The 22,156-nt window shown below is 39.2% G+C and overlaps 1 long non-coding RNA gene across 1 annotated transcript in view; it reads left to right on the forward strand.

Annotated features, from left to right (window-relative positions):
- LOC149917455 (uncharacterized) overlaps nt 1-22,156 on the forward strand; it is a 62,084-nt gene that overhangs the window by 30,678 nt on the left and 9,250 nt on the right. Inside the window, exon 2 of the long non-coding RNA XR_016467720.1 lies at nt 16,461-16,543. This is a non-coding gene — a long non-coding RNA (uncharacterized LOC149917455). The remainder of the gene's footprint in view (nt 1-16,460; nt 16,544-22,156) is intronic.

The following is a 22,156-nucleotide window of genomic DNA, read 5'->3' on the forward strand; positions in this document are numbered from 1 at the left end:
TTGTGGCAGTGAGATCCTCCGCCCAACGTATCTCAAAAGAACTGAGATGGGTGAAAGACACCAAGCTGTGATGGTTTTTAGGCTACTCCCTCTAGCATATGCCAGTTTAGTCTAATTTAGACCACATACAATAAATATTTTGGTGGCAGACTGAATAGCTTTGTGCCAGAAAAGGAGGACAGAAGTAAAGTGGTTTAAATGCATGGTTTAGACATTTTCACCTTTAAAATGTCTGGGGTATAATCCTTACCCGTAGTTTCTTTCACTTAGAACATTCAGCTCAGGAATAACGTCATCCACCTAAATCATCTTAATCTAAGATGCTGATGTGTTCTTAAATTCATCTGCATCTTAGTGAAGTTTAGTATTGAAAACATGTGGAGCCTAGAATAATGATGAATGTTGAAATGATCTTATATCACAAAATATTGTATTCAGGGATTAATTTTAATGAGGTTTTCATATTTATTTTATTGTTTTAATTTCAATTTTTGCACTTTGGTTAATGAGAGTTGTCCCCTTAAGAAAACATTTACAAATAAAACCAAATCAGCTTACTAAATAATTTTAATAAAACGTCGCCCGTGACACTGCTGAAGCTTTGGTGTATGTTTAAAAATAGCACATAAAACCCAGCTTGATCACCCCAGACTTTTCTTTCAAAAAGCAAAGGGTGGTGTAAGGAGGCATTTAGAAGTTTGGAAAAAAAGAAAGAAAGAACGAGGCAGAAAGCAAAGTGAAATTGGAGTCATTGAGAGGAGTAAGCAGCAGGGAGGCTGCCAAGTGAGCCATGAGCAAAAGCTACAAAGGGTGGCTCACAGCTAGCAATGCTGCTCACTGCACCTCTTACCCCATCCCTTGCCAGGAGATCTCTGCCAGGGTTCTGGTGTGCCTCTCCTTAAATTCCTGGCAAGAAGGTATGCAGACAGACATCCCTTCTTCAGATCAGCTGCCAGTGAGATCTGTGCTGTGGCATCGGTTTTCCTGGCACCACAATGTTAGAAATGTGAGCTCATGCAACTGCAGCTGAAGTCAGTGAGTGCTGCAGGTGCTCAGCTGTCCTGTCCCCTATCCTCTTCCACACACCTGTCCCTGTGAGGGGCTCTCAGAGTTCAGTAAAAGGGAAGGGAAGAGAGATCTTGGGAGCATCAAACACACTGTGTCTCTTCCATCTCCTGCTTGCTGCATCCTTGCGCCTGCAGCAGGCTGTGCCAGATGTATCCCTTCTGTCTGAGCACTGAGATGTTGTCAGGTTCTTACTGCATCCTCAGCATCCCTTTAGAGATTTGAAGAAATGAGGTGTGTTACTTGTGTGGACAGAGGGGCAACACCAGTTTTTTAAAGAGCAACACAAAAGAGTTGGATTTTATCAGATATATATAAACCATCATATTTAGGAATTGTAAATCACCTTATTTCCCAACAGCAAAAAATGATTACGCTCAGGCTGTGTTTTTTCCCACATGATGTGGCAGAATTCAGATTTGTATAGAATATCTGGTGATCATAATGTGTTTGTTTTGTCTTCTTTAATAGAAAGGATAGGATTGCAGGGAGAAAATTAAAGTAAAAACTATTGTTAACCTCTAATGCCAATAACCCTATGCATAGTAATCAGTATTTTTTCTTGATTGTCTTGTTCTATCATTCAATTTTCAAAGGGCCTAGGTCAGACCATGCTGTCCTCATTACTGAACATGCATAACATCATCTTCTAAATTCCCTGTAACTATTCAAGTAAAGGCTCAGAAAGACAAATTGCCTATCACTCCAAAGTCTTAAAACAAAACAAAAGGCACCATATTGCCACTTTAGGGACACATTTGTTGCCTGCTGTTGCTATTATATATGTCATTTCAGTCCTGCAGTTAGCTATAAACTACATCTTTTCTTTTTCCGGAGAGAAATAAGAGATGCCTGAAGGGAAGCAAGAATGGAAAGCATCCTTAAAATGACTGATTTACAATTGGTAAGGAGATACAATATGAAAATTATAGCTTCTTAGTATGTCACATCACAAGGTTGTGCAGTGCTCGCACATTAAAAGCTACCCCACAGGCCAGTGTGATGGCTCCAAGAACAGTGTGGCATTGGAGCAGCTATATAACAGGCTGAGGCTCCAGCTCGTGCTCCCAAGACAGGCAAGAAGCCCCTCTCAGGGGTTGGACTCACCAATGCTGGAGACTCTTCCATCTAGCTCTCTCCACAACAAATTGTATGCCACAACCTACCCTCCTGCAGTGCATCTGAAAATAAAAACTGTAGGAGGGGCCTCAAGAACATGAATTGAGAGAAAGAAAAAGGTCTCAATGAATCAGACCAGACAGAGGCTGTTTCAGGAAGTGGGGAACCTCTTAGCATAAAATCCTACCTAAGTGCTAGTGAATAATGAAAGCCAACGTGTATTTTATGTGGCTGTGAAAAATAAACAGCCAGAATGTTATTTTTAGAGTCCTAGGTTTTAGGAGCCTGATGTGAGTCAGTCTGCCACGGCTCCTACAGAGCCAGGTCTTTAACCCAGAGGTGTTAAATACAGTGAGTTGCTGTAACCTCGAGATGGCAGCGTTATATTCCAGAGTGTCCACCTCCTCTTGATCTGCAAGGTATGAGAGGAATACGAGCATTCTGTGGTGCAAAGGACATGATTACCTTTTTATGGTCTACGCTGGTAATGGGTAGGAGCACTACTGATTCATTCATATTTTAAGCAAAAGCAACACCCATAATGGCATTCTGTGGAGTTTGGGACATTACATTGTCAGTGTGGTCCATAACTCAAACACCTTCAGTGATATGGAGGCAGTCATCATGATTCTGGATCTCAGAGTGATTCATTCTATTTCACAATGCACCGTTTGCCTAGCAGCCTATGCACCAAAGTGCTTATCCTCCATGAATTTAACATCCCTCTTTGATTCCTTTTGTATTTTTGCTGGCTATATTTTACTGTAGGAGTGCATTCCATATTTTACTCAAATGCTTTGTGAAAAAGTATTTCACTTGTTTTGTTTGTCACCTGGTAATTTCATTCCACGCCTGCTAGTTCTCATATTGTCAGAAACTGTGATTCATCTGCAGTTTTGTTATCTGGTTACTCAGGACTGCAAAATCTTTCTATACCTTTCTATAAATTTCACATTCAGCTTTATGTTTAACCATTTTAGATAACATAGTATCACCTGCAATTTTATTCATTCCAGATTTGTACTGCTTTCCAAAAAAATCATGAAAAGTACAGATCCTTAGGAAGCTCCTACATGTAGACTTCTTCCACTGTAGATCTGCAATTTATGCTTGGTCTTCTTAGGTATTTATCTAGACATTCATCTGTGAGAGGACTTTCCCTCTTGTCAATAAGTAAAGAGTAATGCAGAGATTTATTACATTTAAAATATGACTTTCCTATAGAGAACTCCTGAACTGTTACAAAACTGGAAGGTTAGTTACACCGCAGTCTCCAAGAACACTTGGATTGATATAAGTGAGCTACTCTACAGAGCATTACTTGTAAGTGACACAGTGATTATCACTCTGGTGTTCACATTTCCCCATCACACGCTGGGGCTGTTTTTTAAAAGTCTTTCTTGTAGACTTGTTTTGAAAAATAATCCTTGATGAAGTAACCCAAGAACATGAACCAGGGTGAATTTTCAGTTGCTGCTTCCCAGCTTTAATTTGCATTTAATAAGCTATTTTTTGTTATGTTTATTAAACTTGGTTGACTTTTAGAAGAGCACCCACTGAGTTTTATGAATACGCAAATTGTATGTCTGTTTGGTATAGAAAGGAACTGTCAATTACAATGACAATAAAGATGTGGTTATGGTTTTAATAATCAATTAACACATAAGTATTCTGATTAGCACTTGAAGTGACTAGTTAAATATCTCTTTACATCAAGGGCTCTGGAGCTACTTTTTTAAGGAGACTGACCCTTACGCCCAAAGAAAGAACGTGAATGCACATCTACACATGAAATATAAATGTAAAGGAATCTGCTCTGATATTTGTTCATTCTGCCCTAAGAAAAGATTGCAGGCCTGTTTGGATTCCTATCTGTGTCAGTGATCATTTAATCACAACAATTACTGGACTGAAAATTGGGATTCAATGTTACTTCTTAAACTGCTCACAAGTAGTTACATTGCTTGAGACAAATCTCAATTTCCCCAGGGTCAAAGTAGAAAAAATAGACAGGTGCCCATGCTCAAAGGCTTGTAAATGGAAGATATAAAAGCAAATTGCCATTAGTCTGAGAAGTAACAGTGATTAAATAAGTGACTTGGGGGACAGGAAATCAAAATATTTGTACTATTTTTTTGGCCTTATTGCTAATTGGCTGTGTTATCTTGAGCAATGTCAGGTAGGAATTACGCGTGAGACCTTCCTAATAGAGTGTTAAACTGCACCACTTCACATTCTATACACTTCTGATGTGGTATCTAAGCCCACCGTGCTACTGAAGAGCTTATAAATGGCTCAGTATTTTCAGATATTCACCATTTGACATTTTGAGCTAGTTTATTTTCAGTATATTGTTAAAGCCAAATGTCCAATGTTTTCCCATGTTTGTGTGCTCCTCATAGCATGAATGTTTGCGTTGTTGTTTCCCCCCTAGGAAGATTGCCTTGTCTACTAATTTGAATGTTTTAGCCTCTTAATATACATGGATTCTAATGAAAACTCTTTTGACTATTAGTTCACAGATTTTCCTTGCATTAAAAAAGAGCCCGAGGTCTTTTCCATTGAAGTAGTTGTCCTAATGTAGTGAGGAAATGCCAGCATCTAGAAGTAGTGACTTGAAAGGAATAAATTACTATTTTAATGAAAGTAATACAAAATACTAATTCTGACTGTACAAAAACTTTTGAAATAATACTGCAAAAACCCAGCAAATCTAAGAGGTCACATGAAACCTTAGAACATAAGCAGAAATTAAGAATCAAGAATATATACATATATGGTGATTCCAGAGCCCTGGAGGCAGTGGTAGTTTAGAGGACAAAACCTCATGTCTGGATCTGGGAGAACAATGGTTCGAAGTTTGGACTATTTGATGGTTGGAATAGATGATCTTAGTAGTCTTTTAAACCTTTATGATTCTATGATTCTGTGAACTGGGGAGATTGAGTTACTGCTTCTGAACAGCAACAGCAGCAGACAGTGAAGAACCATTTCTTGTAACTTCCTCTTATTTTTAAAAATTTGAAGCTGGCAAAGAGGGTTCAACTTGGCTGTATTCCTGAGCCTTCTGCATAACACAAGTCCTTGCAGACCTAATGCCTGTTGGCATGCCATTTAAATTGTACAATCCAACCAAGTCCCAAAAATTTCTTTCTTGCTCTCCACCACTATTTGATATTTTTCTTCTGAATGTAACAGTGTAGAAAATACTTATTTAGGGAAAAAAAAATAGGTTAGAAAATATTGCTAATGGATTTCTGCTTTCCCTGAAAGTGAGTAACAGACTGAGTCATTCAAGCATTTGCATCTCTGCAAGAAAAACCTCACAGATCTCAAGGTATCCCCGGAAGATTGATTTGCAGATCTTCTTCCCTCCCAATAGCACTTAGTAAGAACTGTATTTCCCAAAGCCTCCTGACCTGCCCATGGCCCTCTCCTTACTGAAAGCTCTTACGAGTATGCAGGACACACACAAGCAAACAGGGAAGTCATTAATTCCTGTAGCTTCACCTCAGATCTCATAGATGCTGACATCCTGAAACCTCTCTGTCTCCCTGCTAACTCAAAGTTTTCCAGAAACAATTAATCCTCTTTGCAATAAAAGCTTCACTCTCAAAGTTTAAGTATCCCCTAGATGTTAAAAAATTGGTGTGAAAATGAAAATATTTGTACAGATTTCAATGGTCGCAGCCCACCTGCAGCAATAATTGAATGTATCCATGGGTGTTTGGTACCAATGGAAAGATCCATTCTAAAGAATCCTCCATTTGTGTGACTGAGTGAAGTAAAAATGATCATGTTTCTGACACTTTTAATCTTTTCATATTTCTTCTTCCTTTTGTCACTCTAACTGCTCTGAAGGGGAAAAAAAAAAAGTTCAAAACATGCTCATCTTTGTAAACTGGGAAAAGTCAGCAGATAATTGCGAGTGGGGCAATAGAAATTCCAAGTAACTATGGATTAAAGGAAATGATTGTTCTGTAATACCTGACAATCATGCACCAGACTTTCATTTTTATTGTGGTTGTATTTAAGACTGTGTCTAAATTCTGCTTTTATAAAAGTCACTGAGTGTCATTGTGTCATGAATATGTCCTCCACTCTCTAAACCCTGAAATACAAAGTGGACAAAATCATTAATGTGTCCTCGCTGTTCTATAGCAGCCTACACATCTTTTGTTGTTTTAGCAGCATCAAAAATGTATAGCAGGTGCCATCTTCTGGCAATGTCATTTTTGGAAATTAACACCAATCTCACACGCTGTAGGTGCAATAAACTACAGTGAGCTGATTGTTAAATATTTGTAATGATTGTTAACATGAAAGAAAAAAATACGTCCTTGAAGTTGAATAGAAAGCATCAACAGTTCAGAAACATAGCTGAACGACCTGCTTTTTGCTTGGCAGTTCCTAATAGCTTGTAGCAAAGAACAATATTTTAAAGGCTTGAAGACATAAATCCACATATAAAATATTTTGGAATGATTGAAATGACAGAGTTTACAGGTAGGGGGTTAAATTTTCTCTTGGACCAACCAGTTCAGTTGGAAAAAGAGATCTAGCCTTGGGTCCCTAAAGGGGGGTTGTAAACTTAACTTCAAATTCTTGTGTAATTGCATACAGAAGAAGCAGGAGTCGCAAAGTGCAGTGATTTTCAAGAGAGGCGTGTCTTGACTAGCACAGAAATTGAGCACAGAAACATAAATACATAGTAAGGAAAGAAAGTGGGTTAATTATAAACCAGTTTTATTTGATTTGGTTGTATTTAGAATATACAATTGCCTTACAGAAACAATTATTGAATTCCAGTAGCATCTCTTAAGTGGCAAACAATTTTGTCTAGTCTACAGGCAAGGGGCCTCCTACTTCTGACACGCAGCAATCTTTTTTGACCCACAGATTGCCTGGTGCTCAGCAGAGCACCTTCCTGAGGCACGTGACACTGATTCTGTCACAAAGATGAAGCAAGCACAATAGTGATGGTTGTTCCAGCTAACTGCAGTCTGTGTTCATTCAGGATTTCCCAGTCCTTTTGGACTCGGCGATGTTAAAACATGGAACAAAGAGCAGGCGTCTCTGCACAGCTGTTTGTGTCTTCCTGTATCGTGTGATCTCTGACACAGTCAAATTCACACAAGACGCTAAGCCATAAGTGTAAGGAGGTCAGCCACAAGCTGCAGGCTGATCTGAAGATGTCAGAGCAGCTGGGGCTTCGGAAACAGAAGGAGTTGGTAGTAAAAGGATGACACAAAGGTACACCATAGGAACAATCAATTTTATTACAGCATGTAAGGTACAAACAGCTACATGCATTTCAGGACAATTAATTTAATACTGTCTGAAGCTTTGCAAGTGCACTTAGCGTAGCTCATCCCTTCTATGAAAAGAGCCTACAATAAGAGAGCAGGTGATCCAAAGAAGGTGGCCCTAGAAAAGGGTTATATGTCATGTGCAGCCCATGAAGTCCATGACCTAGAAAAGGAGCTTTTTACTGCAATCAGCCGTGACAGAAGTATCGAAGCAGAAATGGTTGTAGGGTTTCCTTTAGCTAAACATGGGAGCACGATGTGTTTCTTGCGTAGGAGAGCTGTAAGCTTGGACAGCTCAGTGCTCCTACCCTTTGTATCCTGGGACCAGGGTGAGCCTTTCCCTTGAAGTGTGGTGGGACCAAGCCCAGCTGGCCAAAAGCATGAAAACCCTATGGGGCTACAGAGACACCCAGGCACTGGCAGTGACGCCAGAAAATGGGAAGGGTTCTAGCAGCTATACCACGGTAACACCTTCATGGCTACAGCCCTATTAGGTGGTATCCCTCCATAAAACAAAGCCCTGAGGAGGTTGTGCTGAGGAGAATTTTGTTCTTAAAAAAAGTGTGGCACAGAAGGGTCTGGGGAGCAATGCAGTGGGTCTGTATTTACACAGAGTAAACGTATCTGTGAGGGGATCAACATGATATGCATACTTCTAGATCCACGTAATGCCTCGTGCATTCACTTTTACTACAAGCACAAACCTGCATCTCAGCTGCTGCAGCTGGGATAGTTTATGTTACAGTTTTGTCATAAGGCCAACAAAGCGCTGTTTACTGAAATTATACCTTCTGCAACAGCTTTAGAAACTCTCTGATGTTCAGCGCTACTTTTTGTGGGGTTTTCATTCGCATGACTTTTATGTAATTCTGCTCAGACCTTTGGGGCACATTTTGCTGATGCAGCTGGATGGGAACTGCGGCCGCAGTCAGGGCCGCTCTTGCCATTGTTGCCTGTCTGGGAGCTGTGAGCCATCCCTCGCGCGTCCCGGCTTGGCCGAGCGCTCGCTGCCTCTCACCGAGCTTGTGAGCTTCCTAGGGCAGCGGCTGCTTCCACAGCCCTAATTGCTCAGTCTGCAAGGCTCCTTGTTACAAGTGTTTTTGCGCTTACTGAGGCATGTGAATGAAACTTGTCGGTGTTTGCTTCAGCCCCATAAACAGTGCTTGTTACAGTGCGGGCTGTTTGCCTGATTATTCAGAAGTCTAATCATCGCGGGCTTCGTTCTAGTGCTGCGCACACTGGGCTTGTTTTGCAAAGCCCTGTCACGGCTTCCATTATCGGGTCTTTGTCTGGGAGTTTTTGTACTTGGAAATTCTTTCACATCGTGTTGTTTTTAGAAAATGAGGATTTTTTTTTTTTTTTTAATAAAGCCAATACCACCGAAACGGCTTCTTTGCACAGTGCAATATTGTTTTCCAGGGCATGCCCAGAAAACAGACCTACTCATGTTTTGCTCAGTGGGAACAAGGACTGTTTTCCATCTGCCCGAGTCTGAGCCTCATTATAATCTCTTTTTTTCCCTATTTAAATAATTATTGCCTGGTTCCTAATTCCAAAAGTAGAATAAATTAATAAAACTTGGAAATTGCTATTGTTGATATAGTGAGGGTATAAACAGGCCATGTTTTTCTCCTGGAGGTTCTAGCTACAGAAATGGCAGTGTTGTGATTGTGTATAAACTTCTGTAGCTGCTGGTAATTTACATTAATTAAGCATGCAAATATATGACATAAACAATAAATTGGCCTCAGCATTAACAGTTTTCCTCCCACGTTCTCCTACAGGCAGAAGTGGTACAATGGTATGGAAGAGATCTAATTCATCCTAATTTTAGTCTTCCTCTGGGAACAGAGGAAATCCAGCTGGGCTGCTGTTGGTATTAGTAATTTTGACAAATGAAAGATCGTGCATTTAATATCCTTTCAGATAAAAATTACTCGATTTCTTCTTTCTTTAGCGACATTTACAGTAAAACAAAATGAGATGAGAACGAGGGTATTTCTGGACAATCATATTACCACTGACATGAAGAGTTCTTTTTTTTTTTTTGTAGGTGGAAACAGAGCTTATTGTTTATAGGAGTCACCAAACTATTCCTAGGTAATGTGCAAGGATCCTGGTTACATACTTTACTGAAAGGAACGTGTTGTTGGAGCTCAGGATATTATTACTTAAGGCTACTGATCTGTTTTCTCTCCAGCCATGACAGAAAATGTTTTAGTTAGAAAGTTTTGTAAGAACAATATGCATTTATCTCTATAGATACTCTTGTTTTACAACTGAACAAAATAAACAAAGAATGCATTAGTATTTAAATCTCTATCTGTAGTCATTCAGAGAGCTCTATAAACCTTGATACCACCCTAGATCACACCTACCTTTACATTTAATCCGTTTTCCCTGCCAGATCATGCAGTCTGCCTCAGCCCCAGAGACCCTGGCTCACTTGCCCACAGCTGCCCCATGCTGTCCCACAGACTGCTAGTTTTAATCTCACCCGTTTGTCTTTCAGCTGTATCACACATGCTAGTTGCTAACTGAGCGGTAGCTACGCTAATCCAGATCTCTCCCCAGTTTAGCTGAGGGACTATTTCTGGACTGCTCATGGGCCTCTGCAACATTGCTTGCAATACAAATCTGGATAAATAACTGAGCTGGGTTTCATCAGTAGCATAACTTTTTGACTAATGCATTTTCTCTGCAGATCTATTTCTACAACTGTGCAGTGCTGAACTTTGCCCTTGTCTCCATCTCTGTACTCGTTTACTGTGTGTAAGTAGACCAGAAGAACCGTGGATTGTTAGACTTATCGTTTCCTCACCTGCAGATCAAATTTTACATAGTTGGAGTCAGTTTAGCTTATTTTGATTATCTGCTTGAACCACCATTCATGTGGTTCTGTATTGTCTCTTCTAAGTAAAAATTTTTGGACCCAGGCAGAAATGCAAATTCTACCTTATTTTGAGGTCAAAATGTTCCCCCGAGATCTTCTAGTACATCTGTTTAGTAAAGCACGGACAGAAGCCAATGGAAAGCAAACCCAGACCAAGTGTATTTGGTAACTGAGGGAAATCGTCTCATATTAGTTTGGCTTCACTCACAGCCCTTTAACTTCAGATCTAAGAAGAAAAGTTTCATGTTTAACATAGAGTGAAAATAAAAACAACCTCAGCTGTATTCCATCACCTTTATTTGCCTGGGTAACTTACCCAGGCAAATAAATCTCCTAAAACCTTGATTATGTAACTTTACAATTTTTGAGATTGATTGTTTTTATTACATAGTTTTATTTCTCAGCTTCAAGCTGCACCAGGGGAGATTTAGGCTGGACGTTAGGAAATACTACTTTTCTGAAGGAGTGGTCAGGCACTGGAATGGGCTGCCCAGGGAGGGGGTGGAGTCACCGACCCTGGAGTTGTTCAAGGAACATTTGGATTTTGTGTTAAGGGATGTGGTTTATGAGAACTATTGGTGAGAGGTGGATGATCTTGTAGGTCTTCTCCAACCTTGGTGTTTCCGTGATTCTGTGATTCTGTGAAAAATGCAATGAAGTGATTTGATGTTGCATGCTATAAGCTCAAAGAACTTCACCCATTGTAATTCAAGGTGTTTTTCAGAGTTTTCATATTTCAATTTGTGAAGACAAATACAAGGTTGCTTTTTTCTTAAATATTCCTTTGTTTTTGCGCGTTTTTTATGCTTTATATACGATCTGTACAGACATCAGCAATTCTGACAGAGACTGGAGTATTTAAAGATATTTAAAGAGCAGTCCTTGGGAATTTCTGTGTGACCATCACACATAAAAATGTGTGCTTAGTAATCAGCTGTGTTATAACTTACTGTCAAAACTGCAGACACTGAATTTGCTGTAATTGCACTGCTGCAAGGACTAATGGAAGAGTTAGGAAGGAACCTGGAATTCAAGGAATTAAACAGTCATACTTGCGTTTGCTTGCTCTAATCTAGGACTATTTGTATTGATGCTATGTGGAGAAAATAACCTTGACTTCTACTTGAACCATTGAAAAATCAGTCTCTTTTGTGTGCAGTAGTAGTGCAGGCAGGAGTTTCTTCAGAGACAAGGAGGTGATGAGTTTCTGCAGCTTAGGACATCTCCTGAGGCTGCTCTGCTCACTGCAGTCAATTGTTGCCTGTTCTAGGAAAGAAGAAAGGAACATGGCCATGGACTTATTTTTCCTCTGGTTAGATTAAGAAAACAGCTATGCTTAAACCTGAATGGCAATATATGGAGATTTATTTCTGTTTAACCACCATATCCCACCGTTTGGATTGTAGTTAATTGCACCACGGTCTGTTTGAAGCATCTCTCTAGGCAGCGTCCATAGGCAGCTTTGCTGGAATGCAGTTTATTACTTATGCAGAAAGTACCAAAATACAAGTTGTGATCTGAAACCATGTGGTCCAAATTCCTCTTCTAAGTACTGTGCTGTGCTGACCCCAAAGCCTTTGAGTCATCTGGTGCTCTAAAAGGGAGCCTGACTCTGTGCCAGTGAACCACAGAGACCTTCTTAATAAAACATGTGGTTGAGAACTTCACGTTGAACAGCACTGCGCATAGTGGTCTTGCAGACTTTATACCATTCCAGACTGTGTTCCTAAGACTAATAAACTGTATTTTTCTAAAAACTTGGTATGTGTGTGCACTGACAGTCATCTCCACAGGAAACCTTAACAGAAAGGAGGTCACCTTGTTATGTCTTTGGATTTTTATTTTATTTTATTTTATTTTATTTTATTTTATTTTATTTTATTTTATTTTATTTTATTTTTGAAAGAGAATATTCTCTGAAGAGATCCTGAGCTTTAATCCATCTAGGCCTGGTGGAATCTTTGAGATGGCAATGGAGTACCTTTGTTGAGATGTAATGAAATCTTCATGCTGAGGTAACTTCCTTGCTTAATAGCTTGGTGAGAGAGAATCCATTATATATTAAATCCATCTTTGTCTCTGTGGAGACATTCATTTTGAAGTAACATTTTAATCATGGCTGCAGCCCGCAGGGGAAAAAGAAGATACCCAGAGCTGAATAATGCATGCCAAACTACCAAAGGGAATGCTCTATTAACTGATTTACATATGACTGCCTGTTTAAATTTGTAATATCACCATTCAGATGTCATTTTAAGAAGGTGAAGACATGGGTTAGAACCCACTATAATTCAGGGAGTAAATGAAGAATGTTTTAAAAATGTTATCCAAACACACATGTTACCAAAATTAGGCCAAACCCAGGCATAACCACTGTCCTTTTCTGTTATACCGTCTTCCAAGATCCTTTGCTACCTATCCAGCTTAGAAACGATTTGCCTGGGTGTTCTTCACAGTGACTATTTTGATGAGCCCTTGGCTATTATAGAGTCGGATGCAATGAATGTCAGCAGACAATCCTCTATCTGCTGTTACTCAATTAGTGGGACAGCAGCCAGTGAGTGATCAAAATAGTATAGCCTGCTGGGCTGAAAACAGCTTCTTTGCACAACTAATTGTGTAGGCAGAGAGAAGCTCAGGGCTTCTGGCTGTGCCTCCTGGCCGGATTCTGCAGTGTCCATGACAAAGTGAAGGTTTTGTGCACTCAAACTTGCTATGCAATTTCACTGTGTGTGATAAAGAAGAAACTTGTGCTTCGTGTACTCTCTCTTAAGGGCTCTGATGAGATACTCCTACATGTAGCCACCTATTTTCTTGATACCTGCAGGAACATCTTTACAGCCTCTGTATCTCCATCAGATATGTCTGAAGTCCATAGCAGATGAATAAAAGTTACTGTCAGAAGGCTCAAGAGAGTGCTTGACTTCAAATGGGAAGTCAATAAAAATTGGTATTAAAAACTCAGGGACACAATCCCAGTGTGATAGTTGTGTCCATCTCACCTCCCTATGGGCTGTATCACAGGGCACAGTCATTGCACAGAGTCAGGTGCTGAGAGGGGTCTGCATCTAGAGATGAGCTTTCATCCCTGTTAGCAAATGGCTCCTACCCCCTTGCTGTAGCATGTGCCTCATATTCATCATTTAGGCTTTGGAAATGAGACTGACTGACCAAGTGATACCAAAGGAAGTCTGTGCTTGAAGTCTTGAGAAAATAAGAAATCAAGGCATCAATTGCTGTTAAAACCAAGAAAATGGAGAAGATACTTTATTGCCACCTACTGTTACTTGCTGTTGCTCTGCTTGTCTTAATCTTTTCAGCTCTGCTACTTCTCTTTTCTCTGTGCCCTTGTTCTGTTACTTTACTCAAGAGAGACTGCAAGACGCATAGAAAATGCAATTAATGCATCACCAGCATTTGCCACCCTACACACTTTGCTCTGTAATCAGGATGTAACTGTGCCTCATTTGCTCCAGAAAGTTGGCACGTGTAGATTCCACAGACCCCAGCAGCATTCAGTAGTCAAATGTTCCCTATCTTCTTTAAGAGAGCCCAGCTTTCAAACTCTGTATGGCCAAGAGCTGCAATTCAGCACACCTCCTTTTGCATTTTTGTATTCTGGCAGCATTAGTGCTCCACTGTTGGTGTGTGCTGTTGCTTGGGAATGCCTGCTTCGAGACTTTCCTCTTGGTGGCCTGGCAGTGCTGTTGCTGCGAGCTCTGGGCACCGAGCTGCCCACTCCTACCCCTGTGAGAGACCACCAGCTCAGCACCATGCACAAACAAAACCCAATAGCTCATTCAGAATACTTCCAAAGTAATTTCAGTGAGAATTGTTTCAGGATTTGTTTTATGAGCTGGAAGTGTTGAACACTATCATAAATGCTAACATATAACACTGTGAGAGGAATAATTGTAGCACATAGTTACTTATGTTAATACTATCACATTATCTTGTGATAGCTGTGCAATTAAATGAGTCACCACTACGCCAAATCTCATTTGTCTCCAAGCACCCCACAAATACGCTGCATTCACCGTCTGTGCTTCAGCCTGATAGCTTTTAGGGCGTTGCTTTCTCTTTGTGTTTGGAGAGCAACAGAGCTCTGGCACCTTTGAAAACATGGAGCATATTGTTTGGAATGTAATAGTTGAATGATATTAAATTCGGGAATGTTTTTGCCAAGATTAATTTCTAGAAGATATTTTTCTGAGCGATTCTGACATAGCAAATTCCAAACCTTGATTTTATTTCAAGAACAAAATTTTTGTTGTGAGACAACTGTCCATATTCTGTTTATCCTTTATTTTGAATATAGATACTCCAAATGCCACTGAGGTGAATCAGAACCATTGATACGCTTTCAGATATTCACATAAGTACCATTTGCAGAACTTTTGCACTGAGCAATCGTGGAACACCCAAAAAGTGAAAGAATATCCCACCTGCAGAATGATCAGATCTTGGTTTTTAGCAGCAAAAAGGGAGCTTAGCATACCAAACACAGTTGGGCTCATTGAATTTGGAGGAAGCAGGTTTAGGATGCCAAATGCAATTTGTCTCTTTTGTGTTAAAATGAATTTGTGACTCTTTGCTGGAGAAATTGTATCATGAATGTGATAGGAAACAACAAGGAATTGCCTTTCCTTGCACTGTGTATCCTTTATTTCTCTTCCTTACTGGAATCTGCATTTTGCTTTTTTTTTAACTTAAAAATACTTCTCTGACCTGGAAACACAGCCAGGTCTAAATGTGGGTTGGTTGCAATTATAGAACTTTCACCTAAATCATTCTGGAACTAGCTGCTGGTGTAAATGTGAGTAGGTGAACACTAGGTACAAGCACACAGCTCCTCTCCTCATTGCTATAGTAGCTCAAAAAAGCAACTGAAGGAAAACAAAGAGAAACAGTCTTAAGCAGTGCTTGAGAAAATGTTCCTTGTGGCCTCAGGACAGTGTTCTGTTTCAGTCAGATGCTGTTAAGGCTTAATAAAACAGAGGAATTGGGAGTGGTACATTTATACTGGAGACTTTAATTGTGACCTTTTGTATTTAGGCAATATTTTTTTCCCAGCCCAGGAATTAAATGTAGTAGAGAGACACTCCTCAATGTGACATCAAGTATCCTTCTTCCCCTGAAGATATAAATGTGAATGATGAAAGCAGGAAAGTGGAAATAAAAGTGTTACTTCCACACTTATAATGCCAGCTAGCACTTGTTACCAAACTTGTGAAAATAACACGATTTACTGTAATAGTTTACAGTTGACTAGTGAGGTATAAAATATCTTTATCTTATAGCCATATAAACTACGGTTAAATTAGGCAGAAGAGACACACCGAGCAGCTCCCACAGAAAGATTTTGAACTCAAAAGCATTAGGAATACAAGTGACAGAAGCAGAATATCCTGTTCAGAATGTAAACTGGATGAAATGGGAGTGTAAGGAATTGAGCAAGATGAGGCTGAGGCAGATTTCCAGATAATTCTTAATCTGACACAGAAGCCAATTTAGTCTGATGCTGTACTAACCCTGTATTACCCTACAGCATTTTCACTGATAATAACATAAGGACCATAAATGTGGCAGTGATAAAATAATGTGATTAGTTGAACTACTTGGATTTTTCACTGCACCAACAAAAGCTTTGATTTGAACAGCATCATTTTGTTAAAGTACTCTCACCTACCTAAATATTTACATTAAAATTTCAAGGCTTGTTTTGCTTTGTTGTCATGGAGGACATGTGGATTACCCAGAGGTCTGAGGTGAGAGTGTTCTCTATTCTCTTCTCTGAGATAAACGGGGATATTGAACTTTCCTTTCTAGATACACAAATTAATTGTACAAAAATAAAGGAACAATCTGAAGAGCTGAAAACAGCCTGAGCTGAAAAACATCTCAACTGAATTACACTTCTCCCATTTCCCTGATGTGATAAACCTTACACTCTTGCAGTATCTATCTTTTAAATGGAAAATCAAATGGAAAACCTCAGTGCTTTGTTATTTTCTTTATACGTCATGAAATATTGAACAAAAAAGAGGTCATAAGCCATTTTGTTGACTTTATAGGTCTCCTGAGACTTCCTCAAGCTCTCTTCTTGATTGCTGCTGTACATCTGGAGTGAGAGTCAGCCAGTGACAAGATGGCAGGTGTAAGTTGCTCTCGGAGATGTAATGCACTTTCTTCTACAGCAGGCAAGACAAACGTTTCCTTTGCTGCTTCCACCAGAAGGGAAGAAAACTTTCTGAGCTATGGTCTTATGTCCAAAATTGCATTTTTCCCAAACGTTTCATCATGACAAGGATTATTTTCTAGAAATTGAAATGTGCCATTTTTTTTTTCCTTTTTATAGAGTTTTTTTGTTGGATGGAAAAAAAATTTTAGTAACTAACAGTGAAAAAAGATTTTACGTATTTTCCTAAAAGAACATAACTTTATTATTTTATCTGGTGATTGCGTGCATATAAAGACTAGGCCTCAGGAAGCAAGGCTTTTAAAAATAAATGTAGGTATAACTAAAATATAATGTGCACTAAAATTAAAAAAACCTATGTCTAGAAAAACAGCAATCAAGCCATTCCAAAAACTTAAACACAGTAAGCTGTGAGAAACAGAATTGGAGGTTAGAAGCCTTCCTAGCACAAACACTGCTAAAATCAGTCGGATGAGAACCAGCTTTTTGTACAGCGTACCACCGGGTGGCAGTGCAGGAGAGAAAATGTTTGACATGCCCACAATGAGTATGATGAATGCTCCTGTTGCTGAATTTTTGTTTGCATTTCCATTTTCTTCCCTCCCTTTCTTACTAGTATGCATGCAGCTCTCTTGTATCAAAATTTTATCTTTCTATATCATCAGTTATTAATTTTAATGGTCTTGCAGTTTATTTGGGAGAGAAAATGTCTTGAAATCTGGATGTGACTCACATTCAGCAGAAGTGCTTCGTAAGACTTCATGAACTGAAGTTATTTCACTTTGCTTAGCAAATCCATAAGAATTCACTATGTGATAGTTAATTTTGTGATCCCACATTCTTTTTATTTATTTGCTTCAGCTGGTGCTACTTTTCTTGAAATGAACATCTCTGAATTGTACTTGTTGGTAATGCCAGGGGTCCAGCAATATTTAGTTGTCTAACATTTTTAATTTTCCTCCTGTACACCAAAAAAAACCCACTGTGCAGCTAACTGTAAACGTGCATTCATATAAAGCTGCACCCAGAGGCAGACATAAGTGGAAGGTGGGGGCCTTGCTTTCCAGGTCTGTGTGTGCCCCATGTGGCATTCACAGTGCTCACTGTGAGCCCTATGAGCAAGCCTACATCAGGCCTGGCTCTGCCAACCTACTCTGTAGGGCTTAGGGCAGCAGGAAGGTGGTTTGCTCTGTGCTGTATTATCTGAGATCTGATTGATACTTGTTTTATTGACAAGCTTTTGAATTCCTCCGAGAAACAAAGCAAGGGGCTGAGGGAGTCTAACAACACACAGATGTTATTAGGAATCATAATATAAAAGAAATTCCTACCTTATGAGGATTTGCCTAGAAACCAAAAGACAATATCAAAGAATATGTATCTCCTGTATATTATCAGGCTCAAGTGTATTCAAATGTATTATTGAAATATGCAAATCCTGGCTATTATAGAGGAATTAAAAAGGAAAGCCAAAAGGGTAAAAAGTTTGCAGGTGGCATACTAGTTGTTTAAAGATACTGGTCTCAAGACTGAGAGCAAACCTTTACTCTTTATCAGAAAAGACTTTAGAAGGACCACACGCACACAGAAAGCTGGCATGATTAAACAGAAATGTGAAAGAGGCAGTTAGAAATAAAAGACAGTCTTCAAAAAGTGGAAATTATGTTGAAATGAGAAAAACAGAAAAGAACAGAAACTCTTCCACATTTAATATAAACTCCTTATAAAGTGGGCCAAAAATATTTTCAGGAATAACTTGTGATAAGCATAAGAATGGATATGAAAACTTTCTCTAAACACATCAGAAGTGTGAGTTGTGCCAGACACTTTATAGGCATTCTCTAATGTTTGGAATATAAAAGGAGCGTTTAAAGAAGATAAGCCTAGAGCAAAAATGCAAAATAAATTTTTCACATTAAAGATCACCATAGGCAAGCTTAGGCAGGTCTCCACAGCAAAACCTTTTTTATGGGGCCAAGTCAAAGAAATTATCTCAAATTGAAGTGTCAGAGAAGCAATTTCAGATTAGATAGAACCAAATGGTAACAAATCACCTAGATTAGATCAGGTTCTCAAAACACTTCTAAAGGAAGCCTGATATATGTGACAAATTATTAACTGTGATGTAACTCAACACTTGGTTTGGCCTCTGTTCCAAAGGAATGGAATGTGACAAATATGACATCGCTTTTGTTTTTAAATTCAGGGGGATCTCAGGAATTATATACCAATAAACCTGAGCCTTGCACAGAGTAAGCTGATACCAACTGTGATGAAAAATGAGCAGATTTAGAGCCAACCATGATATGAAAAGAGAAAGTTTATAAGGCTTTTGTAAAGGTATGATATGATGTACAAATAAGCAGAGTTCTTTGAAAGAATCAGAATGCAAACTATAATTATTTGGTTAATTCAGTGTTGATGCATTTCCAAAAACCTTCTGCAAGATCCTTCACCAAAGTGCTATGGAAAACAAGCATCAGATACATTTTCTCAGGCATTAATATATAGTTGAGAGATAAACTTTAGAAATTAGGGTAGAGAATGAAATGGTTGTGTTCCATTTTCACAGGGGAGTTATTTGACTTTGAGGTGCTCTTCAAGGTTTCATGCTCAGACCTATGTTATTTTACACTTTGAGTTTTAGAAGTAGTAAATTAATGAAAAGAAGTAAATGGTGAGGAGTTAAGATCAGATGATGTGAATTAAGAGCCAGTTACAATGGGGTGCAGAAAGTTCTTTCAATACAGAGCAATTTGGCAATAAATGGTAGAAGAAATTCAACATTAAATGCAAGGTAATGCCCAAGGGGGAAAAAAATCCTCATTCTAATTATACAAATGCAGCTCTGAATAAGTCATAACAACTACAGAAGGAGGTGCCTGAGTTCCTGGAGTGATACTGTATGCAAATGTTAGATTACTGCTCAGCAATGGCAAACAAAGTATTAGAAGAAGGAAATGGAGAATAACACAGAAAAATATTAGAAGAAGAAAATGGAGAATAACGCAGAAATCATGATGCAATTATAGCTATGATGCAGTTTCCAGATCCAGATTTATAAATCTGATTTGTATTTTGAAAACTGCATTATTCTGTTTATGCTCTTAAAAAAAAACACCTGTGGAAGTGGGAAGTATTGCGATGATGAAAATACATGAGAACAAAAATGAGGAGTGGCTCCACAGAAGAAGAAAATGGATAAGCTCAGGGTACTTTAAGTTGGTTACAAAAAAACTGTTGGCAATATAATATGAAACCAGTAATGGCGTGGAAAGAATGAATATGGAGTGATTCTTTCCTGTCTTTCACAGTTTAAAAGCTGAGTTGCCCAAATTGTCATTTACAGGTGATAGGATCAAAATCAAGAGAAGGAAGTAGGTTTTCATACAGTGGTAACAAAACTGTGAAACTTATTGCCATGGGATAATCTGGATCTGCAAAGGTCAAATAGATTATAAAAATCAATCAAACAAACAAATAAACAACAACAACAAATAAACCACAGAAGTAATCCTAGGAGAATATTTAACGGAGAGAAAACCAATTCATGTGTTCACAACATAAGAACATATCTGTTCTGATAAGGGTTGCTGTGGCACAGCAGTCACTGTCTTAGCAGCAACTCCCATTTCATGGAGATTTGAAAAAGGTAATAAAGACAAAAGGACATGACAGACAGACAGTAGGTTCTCACTGCTGTGAGAGAGGAATGGAATCCATAGGGATTCCTAGGGAAATGGTGAGTTGTGTGCCCCCGAGGAAGAGGTCTCTCTCTGTTAGTTGCACTTTTCAGTTTTACCACTCCTTTTTGCAGTAGTCGTATGTATGTCAAAAGTTGTAACTATCCCAGGTAAACACTAATAATTTTTTCACTAAAATGTGAATTGTTATTACTGGATGGGATGCATCCCAGCTGAGATTTGTGATCTGTAAGCTGGTATCTGGTATAAGGCAGCTACCTGTTTTCCTTCTATACAGAACAGAATTAGGTCCTGCAACAGGATTTTTCCCATGGTTAAGTAGAGATCTACAGTGCACAAATACCCAATTATACTCACCAATTGGTGTGGAAGTCCCACTAGAGACAGGGAGCATTTAAATTTGTTCAGCTCTGGAGTCCACTGTGCTACAGCACTGAGTTTAAGTGGCATTTCTGTGTTTTTTATGCAAAAGATTTTGTTCAAGAGAGTGCAAGAGTCAATTATGCAGCATGGATTGCAATTTAGCTCTGCAGTGAAAACAACTTCTACAACTTCATCAGTCTTTTCATCAGAAAAGCATCAGTCTTTTCCCACAGTGTATCTCTGCATAGAATCATAGAATTGTTTGAGTTGGAAGGGACTGTTAAAGGCCATCTAGTACAACCCCTCTGCAATGAACAGGGACACATACAGCTAGATCAGGTTGCTCAGAGCCCCATCCAGAATGCCTCTTTATCATAAAAAACTTTTTTCCTTATATCCAGTGTAAATCTTCCCTCTTTTAGATTGAAACCATCTCTCTTACTCCTAGCACTACAGACCCTGCCAAAGAATCCATCCCCTTCCTTCTTAAAGCTCCCCTTTACACACTGAAAGGCCACTCTCAGGTCTTTCTGGAGCCGTTCTCTTCTCCATTCTGAAGAGCCCCAGCTCTGTCAGCCTGTCCTCATAGGAGAGGTGCTCCATCCCTTGGATCATTTATGTGGCCCTCCTCTGGATGCACTCCAACCAGTCCATGTCTCTCCTCAACCAAGGGCTCCATATCTGGATGCATTTACTTTTTAAGGTACTGAACATATTTTGTGAAGACAAAGTACTTGACACTGTGAGATGCAGCCTGCAAGGTATTTCAATCAGGATATATGTGTGCACATATATATGTCTAGGAGGTCATGAAGTTCTGCATAGCCCAGAAACCATTTTAGGCACTTTAGTTCAAGACTGTAATATTGAACTTAAAAAATGATAAACTCCAAGTGTATTGTAAAATACATTGCTACCATAATGTGTATAGAAGATAGTTACAAGGGAGAATAGTTAGAAGTTCTCTCTGCTTTTGCTTGGTTCTACTAAGTGAAAGACATTGAGAGTATGAAAGAGAAACCTTTAAGAGATTTAGCATCTTAATTTCAGTTTAATGTCTGCCATGCCGTGCAAGCAAAATATACCCTATATTAGTTGACAGATTTCCTGGGATCTTCAGAATGGTGAACAAGAAAAAGGAGAAGAAGGTCTGGTTTTCTGAGCAGACTGTCGAGCAATCAACATTCGTACTAAAGGCTGAACTGTGTTATTTCAAGCTGTAGCATATATACCTCACCAAATAAGGGACCAGCCAACTTATGTAAAAGAATAACCTGCCTCTGAGCAGAACTTATTAGCTTGGGCTCAGTTCCATGTTAGCATGTCCAAACAGTCTTTGGACTGAATGTATCTTCCATTTTGCAGCTTAGAAAATGAGCTAAGCTGTTCCACAACTGTCTCCACCTGACTACATAGACATGTCTTCATCGTATAGCTTGGACCAAGGCCCTTCCCCAGCTTGCTGACACAAGCTGGCTGTCAGCTGCACTTATTCCCAGCTGCT

The sequence above is a fragment of the Phasianus colchicus genome, chromosome 6 (genome assembly GCF_987193195.1).
Source record: "Phasianus colchicus chromosome 6, bPhaCol1.hap1.1, whole genome shotgun sequence".
Taxonomy (NCBI): domain Eukaryota; kingdom Metazoa; phylum Chordata; class Aves; order Galliformes; family Phasianidae; genus Phasianus; species Phasianus colchicus.